This window comes from Grammomys surdaster, unplaced genomic scaffold (genome assembly GCF_004785775.1).
Source record: "Grammomys surdaster isolate TR1022 unplaced genomic scaffold, NIH_TR_1.0 126113, whole genome shotgun sequence".
NCBI lineage: Eukaryota > Metazoa > Chordata > Mammalia > Rodentia > Muridae > Grammomys > Grammomys surdaster.
The window spans coordinates 2,775,245-2,787,515 of record NW_021620921.1 but is presented as its reverse complement, the minus strand read 5'-3'; the positions used below and the strand labels follow the sequence as shown (position 1 = coordinate 2,787,515).

Here is a 12,271-nt window from a genome sequence, read left to right as displayed (position 1 = left end):
TCTCTCTCTCTCTCTCTCTCTCTCTCTCTCTCTCTCTCTCTCTCTCTTTCTCTCCCTCTGTGTGTGTGTGTGTGTGTATGTGTTCATCTGTGTATGTGTGACAATTATAGAAAAGTTAATTAATTCTAGATAGGGAGAGACACAATAGGAGTTGTAGGATTTGAAAGGAAATGAAAGAGATGGAAATTATGTAAGTCTAGTACTCTTGTATGAAATTTGCAAACATAAAAATTTAAATAAAAAAAATGTTCTGTCTTCTGTTTAACAATTCAGATTGGCAGATGAGGAAACACACACACACACACACACACGTGCGCACACACACATGCATACACACCAAGCATCATTTTCTCAGAAAGAAACAGATCATCTGGTTTTCTTCTCTATGCTACCCTTGGAGAGCTTCCTGCATTCTGAATCCCCAGGGGTCACAGGCCTTGCTTACTCAAGTATCAGCTCATTTGGCAGTTGTGTGCTTCTCCATGTGTCCCTGCCGATGTGTCACTACCGCAGATAGGCTTAGATGGTTTGATGGGAAGCAAACAGTTTCAAACAAATAACAGCTTGACTCTCAGCTGTCTCTGAACAAACTACAAAGCTGGTGAGAGGCTTTAAAATCCCAGTAATGAAGCATTGCCTTCTTGAGAAAAAACCAGTCTTGGTAAACTGGTGAGATGGTGCGCCTGGTAAAGGGGTTGCCACCAAACCTATAAACCTGAATCTGAACCCCAGAACTCACAGAGGGAAAGGAAACTCCAAACTTCCCTTCATGTTGCCACGCAACATGTTTTCCCTCTGACTGCCATGTGGGGGTCCATGAAATGTACACATGCGCGCGCACACACACACACAGCACACGCACACATGCAGGCAGGCAGGCACACATACTCAAAATAAGTTAAGTGTGGGAGAGGGTGAAAAGAAAAGGCACAGATGAATAGATGGGCATTCATTTTCTCTCCTCACCTCTTGTACTTTCTCCCTTCATTTCTGTGCACTGGGTATGGGACAGAGATCATTTGCCCAACTAAAAAATTAAACTTATAGTAATAAACATAGTTTACTATAATAACAAACTGGCTAGTTACTTATAGATTTCAGTCTCTTGGCTGAAACCCAAAAGCATGTCAAATAATTTTCAACAATACTCCAGAGAACAAGTCCATATTAATAAACCCATATAAAATACTTTGAGAGCAAGCCTCACTCAAATGAGTCCCATGTCTTCAAAAAATACCTTTACACCTACAACATGAAGCTGTCATAAGAGAACTACCTTGAAATCAGCTTAGATCCAGTCTATATCTGCTTGGACTCTGTCCCTACCATATATAATATGTTGGGAGCCAACTCCTAGCCGAAAGCGGCTATCATCTTTGCAGCCATCTCGAGCCATATACCCTGACAAGAGACTTGTTTTCAACAGCCTGCAACAGCTGAGCACACTCTGATAAACATCTTGTTTTTCTCACATATCTTGTTTTGCTGTTTAGTGCCGCCAGCAGCTAGGTGCACATGTTCTCCTCACTGCTAGCTAGGTGCACGTGATATCCATGCTGCAAGGCACATGACGTCGTGTCTTCAGCTGTGTTGTCCAGGAGGGCAAGGCATGTGGTAAAGGGTATAAATACCCAGGATTTCCTTTCAATAAACAAGACTTGATCAGACTCTCTGTCTTGTCTTCATTCTTCGCGTCTCTTGCCCCCACTCTCTCTTGCTAGACCCTGACCCGCGGACCAGAGCAGCAGAACGAGCCCATTACAAAGTGGCCCCAGAATGTGAGGCAGCTCGGGCAGCTACAATAATATATTATATATAATAAATTTTCTGGTTTTCCAGATATATCCAAAAGGAAATAAACACACAGACACATGCAAGCATACATGCACACATAATATATGTGTGTATACACATACATGTTTATATCACAATATAATATACACACTATTTTATAGTTAATAAAATACACAGAAATGTATAAATAGCATACATAGTTATATAAGTTAGAACTGTGTTTCGATTTAAAATTATGTACCTAGAAATAATATATAATAAACTATATATTTATTATTTAAATCACAAATGTATTTCTTACTCAATTTGTTACAAGTTATATATGTATTTCATAGGTGTTTCTGTAACTTCAAATAACTACATTAATAGGCAGTCTTGTTTTAACTAAGTATCTGTAAGGTAATTTGAATGTATAGTTTTATTCTTTTCAATTAGCAATAATTGTGCCTCAGATAAACTTCATTGGCTACTATACTGACACTGTGCAAGCTTAGTTTTATTCTTTTATGAAGCAGAACACATTAACTTAAAAACTGTTATCATTCTCAGTTCTGCCATAGTGTCCTTGGGTGGTGGATAGTGGAAATGACCTGGATTTAACAGTCGCCCAACTGCCTTGTGTGGCCTCAGTGGGAGAGGATGTGCCAGGGTGGGTTGGTGCCAACGGGGGTCCTCCCCCTTCTCAGAGCAGAAGGGGAGGAGAATGGGAGGAGGTGCTGTGTGAGAGGGGACAGGGAGGAGAGGAGGGCTGTGGTTGAGATGTAAAGTGAATAAATAAGTAAATAAATAAATGGAAAAAAAGCAAACTAAAAAATTGAAACTCAACTTCACTGCAAAGGAATCATGCTGATTGAAAAGGCATGTTAAATTAAGTGTGTAAATTAAGAACTTATTTATAATGATTATGTTTTTCCTGTCATGTATTATGTAGAGAAAGTCAACATACTTAAAAGTAAAGGTTTCCATTTCCATAAAAAAAAACAAAAATCAAAAAACAATAAAGTCACACAAATGAATAGTATCTTTTGTTCTTCTCAGGATTTGAAGGCAGTTCTGCAGGCAGGCCTTGTGGACCAGCTGGCTCTTCAGTAAAGCCACACACCAAAGAAGCTACAACTTGAGTCCCCAGGTGGCTTTATGCAAAGCAAGTTATTTTTACATTCTCTAAAGTGAATACAAACACAGTAGTGCATTCACAAAGCAATAGCCCACGCTTTCCTCCTGCACATGGTTTCATAATACTCTAATTAACTTGAATGTATCTGTTAGCTAAAGTCTGTAATTGAATTGTAATAAGAGCCTCCCATTACATTCTAACTAGAAGTCACGATTGATCATCCTGAAATATCATCTAGCTTCTCAACTTGGTGCTCATTATAAAGCCATCCAAAGAATTAGAATAGATATTTTATTCATCATCTATTCTTAGAGGAAATGTATCTTGTTATAACTTTGGATAAGTGTTATAATTATTTTTCCAACTCTTGACAAAGGGTCTATGATCAAAGAACTTGAGGAAATGTCATAAAAATGGAAAAGGTAAGGACAGTGTCAATGGCGAATCCAGATGTAAAATTAGTCGTAGCGAATCGGTCCTTTGAGTCAGAAGAAAAATAATGTATGTATCCTTGGCCTTTCTGTATTTAGGTAAAAAGAAAAATTAAATTTTCCGTTTGACTAAAACTAACTTTAAGAGAAATCGCATCCAGTGTCCTAATCCCTGAACTTGCAGCACAAGAAACGGCCTTGTTTCTCCAACCCCGTTTATGCATAGCAGAATGTTCACAATATATCATGGCCAATCTTTAGAATTTGGTAGAGAAAATTGCTCCAAAGAGTTTTGTAAACTCATGAAGATAATATGAAATTTCCCAAGATTTTACAAAAGAGGATTTCTGTTCTATAGAAGGGAAATGAGATTTAAGGACTTTTAAAAAGTCAGTGGATATTCGTTGAATAAACAATGGCTTGACTGCGATTTTCACACACATACGTAATGAACTTTGACAATGCCCACCTCCTGTTATTCTATTATGACTCCTCCTACTTCATTCTGTTTTCCCTCCTTTTCTCAAACAATCTCTCTTTTTGTTTTCATGTCTTTTTTGTTATAATCTAGATTATACACAGGAGAAAACACATGGCATTTGTCTGAGACCAGCTTATTTCATCTAATACAATGAGCTCTAGTTCTCTATTTGTTCTGAAAATGACATAATTTCATCTTTATGTTTGAATAAACTCCATTGCGTATATGTAATACACACTCTGTATCTAGTCATCTGTTGACAGACATCTTAGACAGTCCCATATCCTTTCCTATATCTTGGCAAAAATGGCTCTCCCATTCATTACTCAGAAAATAGAACAATCTTCCATACTTCCCTGTTACCCATGAAGAAAGTCTCTGTTCCTCTGAAAACTTTTCTTATTCTTATACAAGGATGCCACTCTTGCAATTTTTTTCTTATTTCCTACAATTATTTTTCCTTTGGTTTATTCCATCAGCTCCAAGACATGCTCACATTGCTCATGGTATCTGCCCCTAACCCCAGTGACACTCAATGATGCCATTGGGAAATTGACTTCTTTCAATCTCTGTATTCATTCATACTCTTAGTTTCATTGTTAAGGTAGTGTTCCTAAAGCTGAAGAAGTCACTGGCAATTCTAACTCCATATTCACAAACCATGGCAGTCAAAGTGATTAGGAAGAGTGATTTTGGCAGCTTTCTTGCTGTTCTCAGAAGGGCATGAGAGATTTCTTTCCTTAGAAGCTCACAGAAAATGAGACTATATATATTTTATGTACTATTTTACAGGCTTTCTTCTAAGTCCCTTGAATAAAGCAATGTCATATGAGAGTGACTTAAATCCATGTCATGTGAGCCAATGACTATGATATGGCACAGGAAAAATTACCTAATTAAGACACAACCATCAAACCTGTTATTCTCCAAGTTGGGAGCCAGGGCCCTCCAAGTATGACAAGTGCCACCTATGGTGATGAGAAAGAAAGAATGGAGGGAGAGCAGGCTATTACCCCACAAATCATTTCCAGAGTTATATGTTTCACACCCCAGTGTGAGATGCCCAAACTAGAACTGTTGCTCTCCTCTGCCACCATTAGGTCTGCTACCTTCTCCAGTATCTCAGTAAAGTCTAACACTTATCACTTCCTTGATGACAAGAATTTAGAGATTATTTAAAATTGACTTGGTTTCTCAGCATCAGCAGGGTCTAGGAGTTCCATATGCCACATCTATACTAAAGCTATTGACTTCCTGATTGTAAGGCCACTATTTAGAGGTTTCCACTCTGTAAATTTTACTCTGTTTTCTTGTGTTCTATAAAGAATTTTAGAAAATGTATCCTAACTATCATCAGAATCACTTATGCACACATACAGCAACAGCAACCAAACTATAATTGCCAATACAGAAATGAGTAAGTTTTTAATATAGTTTCTCAAAATGTCAATGTAAAATTCATATATGTACTAATCTCAGTCTTAATTAAACAAATAAAAAGTATGTTCAAATTATTTTGAATTCAGGAAGAATGAAAGCATGCATGTTCCTAGAAATGGAAGCTAGGCTAACTAAACTCTTGTCTGTCTATTTTTTTACATGTCACATTTTTAACATTTTTGTTTAAAACATATTTAGGGATTCCTTAAAATACTTTAAGTTCTTCAAGTATGGAACAATTTTACACTCCTGCTACTTATACATTCTTGATTGTTAATTCACTTTATGAAGGTGAGTTATCATTTGGTTTACTTTCTTTCCCTGGGATAAGGTGCTCTTAAAGTAGGCTTTATGCTGGATTGGGTGGGAGTTGTGATGCAGAGACAGATGAATTGCTATAAGTTTGTGGGTAGTCTGGCTTTCATAGTAAGATCCAGACCAGCCAAGGCTATATAATAACAGCTTTTCTCAAACAAACAAACAAACAAACAAACAAACAAACTAGCCTCAATTTTATTAGTGTTGAAATTAAATAAGTGGAACATGTTTTGAATTCTTTTTGAAACAAGTTTTAACTATATGCAGCTGAAATAAATGAAATCCTTTCTGGCAGGTTTTTTTTTTTTTATTATTTATATTCACTGTACAAAGTGATGAGTTCCTTAGACATTTTCAGCCAAGATATCACATACATTAATCATATTCAATTCCACTTGCTTAAATTTAAGATATCCTCTTTAATTATTACTGTTACACACAAATGCACATACACAGACAGACAGACAGACAGACAGACAGAGAAACAGATACAGAGAAGGAAAATAAATTCATAAATACCTAAAAGCAACCTATGAGAAAATTGTAATTTTTTCTTTCTGAATTATGCTTAAAATAATGACTGCCAGTTCTGCCTACTTTCCTTCAAATGACATAACTGACTTTTCATCACAAGCAATTAAAATACCATTGTGTGTATATGCAGCACTTTCCTTATCAACCTGATGAGCATCTAGTCTGATTTATAACTTGAGAAGTGCCACAAAAAAAACACAAAAAATTGTCTCTATAGTACTTTATGGCTCCAGAGGACATCTTCCCAAGAATGATATAGCAGAATCTTATGGTAGCACTAGTTTAGTTTTTAAGTTCTTGAGGGAGCCTACATAGTGATTGCCATAGTGACTAGATGGCTTAACACTCCCCACACAACATCCTCAATAAGTGTTCCTTTTCCCTCAACATCTTGATGAGAATTTGATTTTTGTTTTCTTAATGATAGCCATTCTGAGGGGGTAATACCAAAGAAAGAGATAGAGAGAGATAGAGAGAGAGAGAGAGAGAGAGAGAGAGAGAGAGAGAGAGAGAGAAATCAAAACACATAATGCAAAGCCTGAAAGTGAAAATGGTTCATAAAAATATTTCAAGATCTCCACATAAGCCATAATTTTCTTAAAGGATATACAGGAAATAATAAACCAAGTAAAGATGCTACAGAGTGGGAGAGAGTTCTTTGTTAGCTGCAAATCTGGATGATGGTTAAAATTTATACCAGATGGAGAACTCAAAAAACTCCCCAAACCAGAAAGTCAAATTAATAGATCCATAAAAAAAATTTCTGGCTAGTTTTATGGCAACTTGACACAGGTAGAGTCATCTGAGAGGAGACATTATCAGCTGAGGAAAATGGCTCCCTACAGTCAGGCTTCAGGTAAGTCTCTAGTGCCTTTTCTTGATTAGTAATTGCTATGGGTGGTCCCAGCACATCCTGGGTTTGTGGTCTGGGATTTATAAAAAGGCAGACTGAGCAAGCTAGTAAGCAGCATTCCTCCATGACCTTTGCATCATGTCTCCAGGTCCCTGCCTTCACTCCCTGCTCTTAACTCTCCTCAGTGATGGCGTGAGACCTGAGAGTTGTACACTGAAATAAACCCTTTCCTCAAGTTACTTTTGGCTATGGTGTTTTATCATATCAGTAGAAACCCTTACTAAAGCAAAAATAGACAGATGATTCTAAAAGGATGAAATACAAATGGAAAAATAAACATGAAAAATGTATCATCCTCGACTATCAAGTAAATGCAAATCAAAACTGCATGGTAACACACAAACAACCTCCAAATAGCCAACACAACTGTAAGCAAGAACAGCTACACTGCTAATATCGTAATCCTCTGGTTTTAAATTACCCTACAGAGCCATAAGGACAAAATATCATAGGGCTGGCACATGCTCAGCCTCATGGACTGATGAAACAGAATCAAGAACCCAGAGATCAACCCACACAGCTACACTCATTTGACTGTCAACAAGAAGCAAAGACTCACATTGGAGAAAAGACAGCATCTTTCATAGTAAATGAACGCTCAACAAAACTCTATTATAGTCCCATCTATAAGAACGAATAAGAAAAAAAAATATCTCTGATTTTTCATCGTCTCTAAACTGAATTCCCCAGAGACTGAGAAAGTGCTATCTTGGTATCCTTCCCTCCAGAAGTGTTCCCAAGTGGAAGTCCCACTCTGGCAAATGACAGTACCATAGAATTTGTGTTCTGACGCATGCTTAAAAACAGTTTTATGGGTAGTGGGGGGGGGTTGAAGAAATGGAGAAGAAATAAAGAACACTCCTCCAGAGACCCATAAACATTTAGTGTAACTCATAAGCCCTACCACCAGCACAGAAGGAGAAAGTCTATCATGTCCAAAGCCACTAAGCATCTTACTTTCCTCTCTTTCCTGTGTCAAGAAGAGATTTCTCAGGGGCTTTATGCCTTTCAAGGCTCCAGGGATGGAAAACAGAAGGCACTAAAGTATCATCAGGTACCCAGAGCCCAGAAGCCTCAAAGCCTTGTATTATGATGATTGTTTCCTATTTTTGTCCAAAAGAGAACAGAGAATTAGGATTATGTCATTAAAACATTAAAACATTGGTTTAACCTTCTATTTGAGGTAGAAAAGTGGTAGCAATGGAGACAAAGAAAGATGTCTCTGGGATATATTTTGGAAGTAGATTGACATATATTGTGGTCGAAGAAGTAGCAAATAAAAAAAGAACTAAGAATTACTCTGAGGTTTTTTTTTTTTTCCCCTCTGAGTAACTGGGTTTCTTTGAGTGAATGCCACTATTGGGAAAGGAGAAATGTAGTCAAGAGATATGTTTGTGGAGTAAGAAATAGAAATTAGAAAGTTCTGATTAGGGCCATTTTAATTTTGCAGTGTACCGTAGTCATGTAAGTGCAGACCTAGTTCCAGCACTAAAATCAGGGCTGACATATACTCCACATACTGTCACTTCTGGTCATCTTGCTTCCAGAGGGGACATCCCACTGTCATACTGAGCCAGCCGTTGCATTTCTGTCAGCCATTTTCTCCCACATCTTTCAAACTTTCTACATTTCATCACACTAATGTTAACCGAATTTCCACACCCAGCCCACTTTTTTCACCCCAATTTTCATTGCTGTGTGTTCTCTGTAATCATTAGAACTAAAAGAACAAGGTTGCAAAACTTCTGCTGGCATCTCCATCATAATGCAAGAAACAACTCAACAAATAATGAAATAGCAGTCAACTGAATATGGTAGAATTTATGTTTCTGTAAGCTGTTCCTGCTTGCATCCTTCCTACCCATTCTGGGACCAGCAGATAACAAAGATTATTAAGTAGTATCGGCTCTATTACATTTGGTTGTCTTGACTGTGGATATAAAGGATGATAACCAGGTAGCACTGCAATTACAAGACACTAACAGAATTCTGGTTAACAAATGCTCCAGTTTAACATTAAAAATAATCTCCAAGCCTACAACAAACAAAAACACCCTCAGTTCACAACAATCTTTCACCCTCAAATTTTTTCATCACAAAACTCCAGTTTTAGTTAATATTTTCTTCATCATTTCTTACTTTGTCCATGCTTAAGATAGTAGAAGTCAAGCAGGGCATGATGGTGCATGCCTTTAATTTCACAACTTGGGAGGTAGAGGTCAGCCTGGTCTACAGAGTGAGTTCCAGGACAGCCAGGTTTACCTAGAGAAACCCTGTCTTAAAAAAAAAAGTAGAAGTCAAAGGCAGGAGCAAGGGAAGGAAGCTATATGTAAAAGTATCTTTTATTCACCTGATGTAATTGTCTTCTTGGAGACTACTCCCTAACCTTGGAGACTACTCTGCTAACCTAGGCCTACTCCTGGAAGCTTGTAGCCTCTGTACAATCTTAGCAGGGCCAAGAATGTTTTCAGTCTTTGAGACTTACTGCTGAATAAGCTTACCCCTTTTAGTTCTTTCTGGGTTCTAGTTAGCTTGTTCAACTCAGCTGGTTTGGTTCAAACTCCTCTTCCAGATGACTTATTCAATCTGGCTTTTCTCTCTGCCCCTGATTTGCTCTGTTTGGCCTCATACTAACTTTGGCAGTATGTTCTACTTGTCTGGCTCCTACTTATTCTTTTGCTGGTTCTGTCTTTACCTGTATCTAGCTTGTTCTTTCTTCAATCTATCTCTATAAAACTCTCCCAATAAAACTGCCTCCTTCTCTCTGTGCTGCTCTACTCCCCCTCTCAACACTACTGTCCTGCTCTCCACAAACTCAACTATATCCCTGTACTGTACTCTTATCTTCTGTATTGTCTGTAGCTTCCCTTTCCTCTCTCTTCTCGTGAGGTTTGGCCATATCCTATTCTGTCCAATCTTTTTTAGATTTATCTGTTTGTCTCCCCCTCAGTTCAACATCACTTTCAAACATGGGTGCTTCCTTCTACAAGCTAACTTTGCCTTCATCATTTGAGATTAAAGATGAGTACTAAGGGTATGCCTGAGGGATTAAAGGTATGTGCTAAAGGCTGAGCCACACCCTAACTAAAAACAGATTTAAACATCCTGTAACAGATGTAGTTTTGTCTCCACACTCTCAAACTTTATATCATTCTAACCCAAAGTGCTATTTGGAGCAGTCTGATGTTCTAAGAGCATCTGAATGGCTCTCCAGTGAATGCCATGGTGGACTATAAACATAATTCATGTTGCTTACATGGTGAAAAGAGAAATCATGGGGATGAATAAGTAGGTATTTCTTAGATCTCTTCAGAAAAGTTTCTTAGGACTAGAGCATTTCCACTGATATTAGCAAGGGGAATGGAGGCACAAAACATGAGAGGAAGACAGAAATGATGCTACTTAGAAAAAATTGCCTAGAATTGAGGCAGAGCCAGTCCAACTGGCAACTCACAAAGATGCTTGCCTTAGGAGTGGACACTGAGGCTTTTGTGAGTATTCAACAAGAGTCATTAGAATCTATGAAAAGTAATTTGAATTTCACACATGAGAAATCCTCAGAGCAAGTGTTGTAGTTACTTTTCTGTGGAAAATACCATTACCAAAAGCTTCCTGGAGACAAGAGTTTAAAGTCAGTTGTGGAGGGCCTGGAGAGATGGCTCAGTGGTTAAGAGCACTGGCTGCTCTTCCAGAGGTCCTGAGTTCAATACCCAGCAACTACATGGTGGCTCAAAACCATCTGTAATGGGATCCAATGTATGTTTCTGTTGTGTCTGAAGAGAACTACAGTGTTCTCATATACATAAAATAAATTTAAAAGTCTGTTGTAAAGACAGTCAGGGCAAGCACTCAAGTAGGAACCTGGAGTCAGGAACTGAAGCAGAGGTCATGGTGGAAGGCTGCTTATTGACTTGCTCCCTGTAACTTCCAAAATTTACCCTTGTAATACAAGTTAGGACTAGGAGTCTAGGAGTGGCATCATTCACTTTGGGCTGAGCCCTCCCACATCCATCATTAATCAAGCAAATGCCTTAGACTTGCCTACAGGCCAATCTGATGGAGGTACTTTCTCAGTGAAGTTCTCTTTTCCCAGATGACTCCAGATTGTGTCAAATTGACAAAAAAAAAAAAAAAAAAAAACCTAAGCAGCACACCAAGTAACACCAGTTTTAAGTGATGCTAATCTGGCTAGCCAGAGTCGGAAACACTGCCATGCCTTTCCCCAGTGCTCACCTCCATAAGAAATTAATTTGTGTTGCACAACTTAGTCTTCTGGTGTAGACAGAAGTATTTCATTTTTTAGAAATTACTAAAAATATTTATAGCTTGACGCAGCTAATTTAAAACACACAGGAAAGGCATGCCACTTCTTGGGTTCTCTGGGCTGCAGCTGTAGGAATGGCCTCTTATCCCTCAGCAGTGATGGCTCAGGAAGGATCTCTCTGTGAAAGCCTTTCTGTACTCAAGATGACCGCTGAGCAGACCACAAGGCCTTTCTGTTCATTGGGTGAATGTGGGGTAGAAAGATGAAATTGCCTCCTGTCCCCATTTTCCCTAAATTTTCTAGGCATTTGGGCCTCAGCATCATCATCCAACAGTGAGGTGGCTTTTGTTTTGTTTCTTCATTTTGCTTTTGTTTTTATGACCCGGAAACATATTTTATAATCTATTTCCTAATCTAGGAACAGTTGAATCTTAACTGTTTTTTTAAAAAAAATAACTAAAATTTGTTATGAAAAATAAGTGTGATTAAATAAAGCAACTGGAAAAATATTTTCTTTGTTTTGCTGAGAAAACTCAACAGAGCCTGAGGACCCCAGCCAGCCTGGCCATTAGGAATCCTGGCCAAAGTAGAAAGGCAGCCATGCTTACCGTCTCTGGCCGAAACAGCCATAAGACATTTCTGGTCTTTTTCTCTCCTTGGATAGAAACAACCACTATTAGCTTCTTTAATAGATCCAGAGAAGATGAACTCTATCATCCCTCAGCGTACTAGAGGAATCATTTTTATTCTCTGATGGAAGTAGCAATACTTCTTGTGGAAAAACTATTTTGTCATAAATTTTAAAGAGCACACAAGGAGAAGCAATTTGCTAGCTCCAAAATGTACAAAGAAAAAAGAAAAGGAAAAAAAAATCCTAAGGGAGGTGAAGGGAGAGGAAGATAGGAAAGGGAAGGGAAGGAAATAGGTGGGGGAGTAAAGGGAGGGAAAAAGAAGGGCAGGGCAGGGGAGGGCAGGGCAG

General features: G+C 38.2%; 1 pseudogene; it reads right to left on the bottom strand.

Annotated features, from left to right (window-relative positions):
* Positions 1–2,124: 2,124 nt before the first annotated feature.
* LOC114611521 lies at positions 2,125–2,286 on the bottom strand (annotated as a pseudogene).
* Positions 2,287–12,271: the final 9,985 nt, after the last annotated feature.